The 8,477-nt window shown below is 38.0% G+C and overlaps 1 pseudogene; it reads left to right on the forward strand.

Moving 5' to 3' along the window:
* The first annotated feature begins 309 nt into the window (after positions 1–309).
* On the forward strand, positions 310–1,071 carry LOC141499530 (olfactory receptor 1f45-like; annotated as a pseudogene).
* The last annotated feature ends 7,406 nt before the right edge of the window (positions 1,072–8,477 follow it).

The following is an 8,477-nucleotide window of genomic DNA, read 5'->3' on the forward strand; positions in this document are numbered from 1 at the left end:
TGAAAAGTGACATTTCACTTTTTCCTACATTCCTGTTTCTCTTCTAATTCTGCTTTTACTGCTTTCAAATCAAGCCAGAATGGGTTGTTTCGAATTCTTATTTCATTCTGTAGATATTTGCTTCCAAATAGCCACATGGAAAAGTGAAATCTATCTGAAGTTTCAGGGTTCATCCTCCTGAGCCTTTCAGGCCAGCCAGAACAGCAGAAGATCCTGTTTTGCCTGTTCTTCCTCATATACTTGAACACAGTTGGGGAGAACTCACTCATCATTCTGGCTATTAGCTCTGACCCTCACCTCCACACCCCCATGTACTTCCTCAGAAACCTATCCTTGGTTGACATCTGCTTCACCTCTACCACTATTCCCAAGATGCTGAATAATCACATATTCAAAAACAGAAAGATTCCTTATGCTGAGTGTGTGACACAATTGTTCTTTTTAAGTTGCTTTGGGGGGACTGATAATATCCTTCTCATCAGCATGGCTTATGACGGCTATGTGGCTATTTGTACCCCACTATACTATGGAACAATCATGACTCCAAGGGTTTGTGCCTTTCTAATTGCAGTGCCTTGGTTTTAGGCTTGTGGAAATGCTCTGATACACACTCTATCTTTCACTCGAGTCTCATTCTATAGACACAGTGAAATCCCTCACTTCTGTGACCTCAGTGCCCTGTTGAAGTTGGCTTGCTCAGAGACCTTCTTCAATGACTTGATGCTCTGCACAGTGGGAGCACTAACAACATTTCTCCCCTTCATTGGAATACTGATCTCATACATGCACATTTACTTAGCTATAATGAAGATCTCATCTGCAAGAGGGAGGCAGAAAGCTTTCTCCACTTGTGGATCCCACCTCACTGTGGTCTGCCTCTTTTATGGAACAATCATTGGAGTATACTTCAGTCCCACATCTACCCACACAGACCAAGAGGACACAGCAGCAGCTATGATGTACTCTGTTGTCACCCCCATGCTTAACCCTTTCATCTACAGCCTAAGGAACAAGGACATGAAAGGAGCTTTGAGGATGATCATTACTAGGAAACCAGGATTTACTCTCTGACTGTTAGATATCTTCCCAAGCTTTGTAAATGTGCCTTAGGAAATAATAGTGCTTTGGGAAAAGGTTTTCAATGAGTCTTCTCAAATATCACATTAGGTTCCTCTTGATGCCTGGTTCTAGTGCTTTTATATTGAGGGAAATATGGGCATTGAGGGAACCACAATGAAGATACCTTATGACTCAATTCTAAATCTAGTTCAGTTCTCTTTCAATTCAAATGTGGTTGTAATTCAATTTTTGACGCAAAAAAATTTTAACCAATTATGGGAATTATCAAAAAACATTATTTCATTGCCTAAACCTAACCCTGCATGGCTATGAATCTGGACTACATTTAACTCTAGCTCAGAGACACTTAACTATGGGCAGAAGTTATATGGTCGAGAAACCCAGATAGATTGAAAAATTAATGAAAGTAATGTTCTCATCATTATATATACATATATATATATATATATATATATATATATATATATATATATATCAAGAAACCCATAGGTGCTATCTGAAAACTAGCTCCAAATTTCTCAATATATGTTCCATTGATTGAATATAGAGGCTTGGGCAGAATAGGAGACTTCTTTTTCTATCCAGAATCACCCCTCACCTTCCTCCCTTCCACTCTATTGCAAAAGATTTTTCTTGAGTCTTTTATGTGAAATATCTTAGCCCATTCTACCTCTCCTTTCCCTTTCTCCCAGTACATTTCTGTTTTGCCCATTGACTCCATCTTCATATTATACTTTTATATTCAGTTCCCTCCTGTGCCTTGTCTATATATGCTCCTTCTAACTGTCCTAATAAAAGAAAAGGTTCATATCAGTATCATCTTCCCATGGAGGAATATAAGCTGTTCAACATCATTAAGTCATTCATGATTTAGTCACCCTTTCTATGATTCACCTGATGAGTCCTGTACTTAAAGAACAAGCTTTATGTTCAACTCTTGTCATTTCAAAAAGAAAATTTGAAAGTCCCCTGTTTCATCAAATGTCTATCTTTTCCCCTGAAACTGGGTATTCAGTTTTGTTGGGTAGTTGATTCTCAGTTATAATCCAACTTCTTTTGCCTTCCAGAATATCATATTCCAAGCCCTACAAACCCTTAATATAGATGCTGCTAAATGCTGTGTAATCCTGACTGTAGGGTCACAATATCTGAATTGTTTCCTTCTGGCTGTTTGTAATATCTTCTCTTTAATTTGGGAGTTCTGGAATTTGGCTATAATATTCTGGGGGGGACCTCTTTCAGGAGGTGATTGGTAGATACATCAATTTCTATTTTAGCCTCTGCTTCTAGGATATCAGGACAATTTTCTTGGAGAACTTCTTGGAAAATGAAGTCTAGGTGCTTTTCCTAGTAATGACTTTTAAGTAGTCCAATAATTTTAAAATTATCTCTCTTGGATCTATTTTGAGGTCAGTTGCTTTTCCAATGAGATATTTCACACTTTCTTCTAATTTTTCATTCTTTGGGCTTTGTTTTATTGTTCCTTGATTTCTCATAAAGTAATCAACTTCCCTTAGCTTCATTCTAGAGTTGAAGGAGTTATTTTCTTCAAAGAGCTTTTTTTCCCTTCTTTTCCATCTGTCCAGTTCTGCTTTTTAAGCTATTCTTCTCCTCATTGACCTTTTGGGCTGTTTTTTTTTTCCATTTGAGCTAAACTGAGTTTTAACACGTTATTTTCTTCAGTATATTTTTCTATTTCCTTCACCAAGCTGCTGACTTGGTTTTTATGATTTTCCTGCATCACTCTCATTTCTCTTCCCAATTTTTCCTCTACCTCCTTACTTGATTTTCAAAATCTTTTTTGAGCTCTTCCATTGCCTGAGACCAATTTCTTGGAAGCTTTGGAATTCAAAACATTTGACTTTGTTGTCTTCTTAGTGTGAATTTTGATCCTCCAGGAGGCCAAGGTAATTGTCTATGGTCAGATTCTTTTTCCTTCTGCATTTACTCATTTTCCCCACCCATGACCTGATTTTAGCATGCTTCCAAAAGTTTTGAATGCTTTTTGGGACACCTCCCCAAGGACTTTAATTCCTTCAAGGTCTTCTGAGAGACTCTGACTGAACTCCTGGCCTGTATTCTGGTCTGTGGATGACCAGAAGCATTTCCCTCTGCCCTGGATCTGTGAGGAAGGTCACTAGTCCATTATATCAGAATGGAGACCCAGACTGCAACTTGGATCTGAGCTTGGGCAGAGAAACAAAATCCTGTCCCAGGGATAGCAGAGAGACTTCAATAATCTCCCCTGACCCCCTTACTATCTGTGGGTGGGCTGCTCTGGAAGTAACTATTAAATGTCTCCACAGGGCTGCTTCTGGGTGGGGCTGCACTGAGGCCTGAACTGCACTGGGCTCTGGATTTTCCCACTGACCTTCCAAGTTGTCCTTGGCAATCCCTAGGCTGAGAGGTCTAGAAACCACTCCCAGTGCCAGCAACCCAGGTGCCCCACAGGGGCTGTTCCGAGAAGTCTGGAGCTGCTTTGCTCCAGCACAGCTCCTGCCCAGACTGTGCTATGGCCCTTTCCAATCCCAGTCCTGGTGGAACAAACCTGCCTATCTTCCAAGTTGTCTTAGGCTGAAAATTGTTTCACTCTATCTTTCTATGGGTTCCAACATTCTAAAATTTAGAGTCATAATTTTAAGGCATTTGGAGTGTTCTGGGGAGGAGTTTCTGGGAATTCCTGCCTCCATTCCACCATCTTGGCTCTGCTTCTACCTTGAAAGATTACTAAGGAGGAAATCCAGCCAGACAGAAAGAATACAGAAAAGATGCAGTCAATGAGTTAAAGATGCTGGTGAAGATTAATAAAATTTCATGCTTGAAACAGACATGCCAAACTCCCTGTTTCCCAAGAATTAGCAAGACTAATTCTTACTTTTACCCTTCAGTGGGAGATTAGATTAAAGAGAGAAAGAAAAATCTGAATTACTAAAAACATCTTAGTAAATTTGAATTTTGAAGATTAAGACTGGAGAATAATCATTAAGGAGTATGAAGATTAATGCTTTTAAGATTTCAGGGGAGAAAAGTTGGGACTTTGCATTGGGTAATTTCAGGAAATCTATCCTTTCTCTTTGTCCTGTCTAATAAGGCATTTACCAGAAGCCTAACATAACTTATGAGTTTGGGCAGAAATTCTATAGAATGTTTTTAAAAATATATAAAAATTAAATTCTATAAAATTCCATAAGTAAAAAAGCACTTTGATAACTTTTCCCCTGAAGAGTGATAGGTTTTTTAGCCCATTAAAGAAGGCAGTTAATTTGAAACCAATCCCAGGGTGAAAAATCAAGAAACAATAAAACAACAAAATCAAAAGAATGTAAAACTAGATGTGAAATAGCTGATTAGAAAAACAACTCTCCTGGAAAATAGATCCAGGAGAGACAATTTAAAATTATTGGATTCCTTGAAAATCATAATCAAAAAAGCCTAGATATCATATTCCAAGAAATTATCAAGGAAGTAGAGGGAAAAATAGAAATTGAATGAATCTATTATTCATCTCCCAAAAGAGATTCGAAAATGAAAACTGCAAGTAATATTATAACCAAATTTCAGTGCTCCCAGGTCAAGGACAAAATATCCAGGGTTGCCAAAAAGAAACATTTCATTTATTATGGAAGTCACCGTAAGGATAAAACAAGGATAACACAAAATTTCACAGATTCTAAAGAACCATAGGGCTTACAATATAATATTTCAGCTGACAAAAAAGCTTGGACTACAATCAAGAATCAACTAACCAACAAAATTGAATGCAATCTTTCAGGGAAAAAGATGAAATATTCAGTGAAATAGGGCACTTTAAAACTTTCCTTGATGAAAATCTCAGAACTGAAAAGAAAATTTGATATTCAAATTTGAGACTCGACCGAAGCATAAAAAGGTAAATAGGAAAGGTAAATCATAAGGATGTAAAGATGTTTGAAATACTTATATTCCTACAAGGGAAAATGACACTGATAACTCATATGAACTTCCTCACTTATTAGGGAAGTTAAGAGCAGCATATATGGACAAGACCCAGGTAGAAATTGGGATAATATATTAAAGGGATTAACATATTAAAAGGATAATATATTTAAAAGTGGAGTTAAGGGGTAAGAGAGGAATGTACCAGGAGAAAGAGGAAGGGAAAATGAGAATGAACTAAATTATTTCACATAAAAGAGGTAAGAAAAAGCTTTTGCTGTGGAGTGAGAGAAGGGGTTGTTTAGGGGAATTGAGTGAACCTTAATCTCATTGAACTTGTCTCTTAGAGGGAATAACGTATACACTCAATTGAGTATAGAAATCTACCTTAACTTAGAGGAAAGAAAGAGAGAAAGGAAATGAAAGAGGGGGTTGAAGATAAAAGGAAACAAAGATTGTAGTGGGGGTAGTCAGATGTAAACATGTTTGATAAGAGATAGTATGAAAGAAGAAAGAATAAAATAAATGTGATTGAGGGAATAGGATGGAGGGAAATACAGTTAGTAATATTAACTGTGGGAAAGAAATATTGAAATAAGTTTCTCTGATAAAGGTCTCATTTCTCAGACAGAAAACTGTGTGAAATTTATAAAAAATAAGAACCGTTCCCCATTTATAAATGATCAAAATATATAGACAATTTTCATATGAGATAATGCTATTTATGGCTATATTAATTCACTAGTATTAATTCCTAATTCATTATTGAATGGAAAAAATACAAATTATCACAATTCTGAGGTACTACTTTACAACTATGGAATTGGCTAATAAAACAAAAAAGAGAAAAATGACAAATGTTGGAGAGGAGGTAGGGAAAAATGACATAAATGCACTGTTGTAGGAATTGTGAAATGATTCAACAATTCAACTGAGCAATCCAGAACTATGTTCAAAGGGTTCTAAAACCATGCCTACCCTTTGACCTGGCAATGCCACTACCAGGCCTAAATTCCAGAATAGATGAAAAATAGGAAGAAAAAGGATATATGTAACTCTTTTCTTGTGGGTGAGGACCTAGAAATTGAGGGATGCCCATCAGTTGGTGAATGACTGAGTAAATTGTGGTATGTGATTATGATGGAATGCTAGTCTGCAATAAGAAATGATTAGCAGGATGCTCTCAGAAAAAGATGAAAAGACTGATATGAACAGATACAATGTAACATGTACTATATGTCTGTGAATGACTTACTTTTTCACAGCAAGACTGTGACCCAAGGGAAGACACAAGATGGCAGCATGAAGGCAGGAATTCCCAGAAACTCGTTCCCCAAAATACTTCAAAAGCCAGCCAAAATTTAGAGTCACAGAATCCACAGAAAGACAGAGGGATACAATTTCCCAGTCCAAGACAACTTAGAAGTTCCACAGGAAAGGTCTGTTTCACCGGGACTGGGGTTTGGAAAGAGCCATAGCCACAGCACAGAACAGCCAGGTAGGGCACCTGGGTCCATGGCAGAAGGGACAGTCGGCAGACTTCTTGGCCCAGAGATCACTAGGGAAAGCTGGAAGGGGTGGTGAGAGAACTCTGCCACACCAGAATGAGTGTGGAGCAGAACCACAGCCCCAGAGGAACCTTGTGGTAAGAACTTGCAACCAGAATCAGCAGAGCCACCCAATACTTCCAGAGCTCCCAGCCCACAGATGGTAAGGAGGTCAGAGAAGACTGCAGAGGTCTCTCTGCTCTCCCTGGGGAGAACTGTTTGCTCTCAGCTCTTTGCCCACCACTCAGATGTTTTTCCACATTCAGATCCAGGTTGCAGTTTGGACTCCCACACCACCATAGTCAAGCAGGGATCCTCCTCACAGCTCCAGGGCAGAGGGGTGAGCCTGTGGTCATCTACATACCAGAGCACAGGCAAGAAAGCAGTCAGAGCCTCTCATAAGACCTTGGAGGAATTAAGGTCCCTGTGGATTGTCCCAAACACCGCCTCCTCCAAAGTCTTAGAAATGCAGGAAATCAGTCATAGGCTAAGGAAATGAGCAAACAAAAGAAAAAGAAAAGTCTGTCCTTAGAAAATTACTTTGGTCCCATGGAGAACCAAAATACATTCTCAGAAGGTATCAAAGTTGAAGTTTCTGTATCCAAAACCTCCAAGAGAAATAGAATGGATGAGCTATGGTTATGGATGAACTCAAAAAAGATATTGAAGGGGCAGCTAAGTGGTGCAATGGATAAAGCACCAGCCCTGGAATCAGGAGGATCTGAGTTCAAATCTGACCTCAAGCATTTAATAATTTCCCAGCTGTGTGACCTTCAGCAAGTCACTTAACCCCATTGATTTGCAAAAACTAAAAAAAAAAATGTAAATGTATTGGGGGCGGCTAGGTGGCGCACCGGCCCTGGAGTCCATAGTCAGGAGTACCTGGGTTCCAATCCGGTCTCAGACACTTAATAATTACCTAGCTGTGTGGCTTTGGGCAAGCCACTTAACCCCATTTGCCTTGTAAAAAAAAAACCTAAAAAAAAAGATATTGAAAAATCAGTTAAGGGAAGTAGAGGAAAAATTGGGAGGAGAAGTGAGAGCAATGCAGATAAATCATGAAAACCAAGTCAACAGCTTGGTGAAAGAAATACAAAAATATACTGAAGAAAATAATGTTTAAAACCATTTTAGACCAAATGGAAAAAAGTAACACAAAAAGACAAATGAGAATACCTTAAAAAGTAGAATTGGCCAGCTGGAAAAGGAGATAAAAAAGCTCTCTGAAGAAAATAATTCCTTCAAATGCAGAATGGAATTAAAGAAATGTGATGACTTTGCGAGAAATCAGGAAGAAATAAAACTATACCAAAAAAAATTAGAAGAAAATGTGGACTATCTCATTGGAAAAACAACTGACCTCAAAAACAGTTCCAGAAGAGATAATTTAAAAATTATTAGGTTACCTGAAAGTTACAAACTGGAAAAGAGACTAGACTACATTTTTCAAGAAATAATATAGCAAAATTTCCCTGAGATCCTAGACAAGCAGAAGGTAAAATATAAATTGAGGGAGTTCACCTATCACCTCCTGAAAGAGCTCCCAAAAGAAAAATTTCCAGGAATATTATAGCCAAATTCCAAAATTTCTAAGTCAAAGAGAAAAGACTAAAAGTTACCAGAAACAAACAATTCATCTACCTGGCTCTGTAGTCATCATTACACAGAATCTGGCAATATCTACATTAAAGGCTCATACAGCTTGGAATATTATAATATTATATTCTGGAAGACAAAAGATCTTAGTTCACAACAGAGAATCAACTACTGAGCAAAACTGAGCATCCTCTTTCAGGGGAAAAGATGGTCTTTTAATGAAACAGGGGACTTTCAAACTTTCATAAAGTTGTTTCAAACTTTTTGAGACAACCAGACCTGAACAGAAAGTTTGATCTCCAACTACAGGACTCAGGTGAACCATAGAGGGGATGGATG

The sequence above is a fragment of the Macrotis lagotis genome, chromosome X (assembly GCF_037893015.1).
Source record: "Macrotis lagotis isolate mMagLag1 chromosome X, bilby.v1.9.chrom.fasta, whole genome shotgun sequence".
NCBI lineage: Eukaryota > Metazoa > Chordata > Mammalia > Peramelemorphia > Peramelidae > Macrotis > Macrotis lagotis.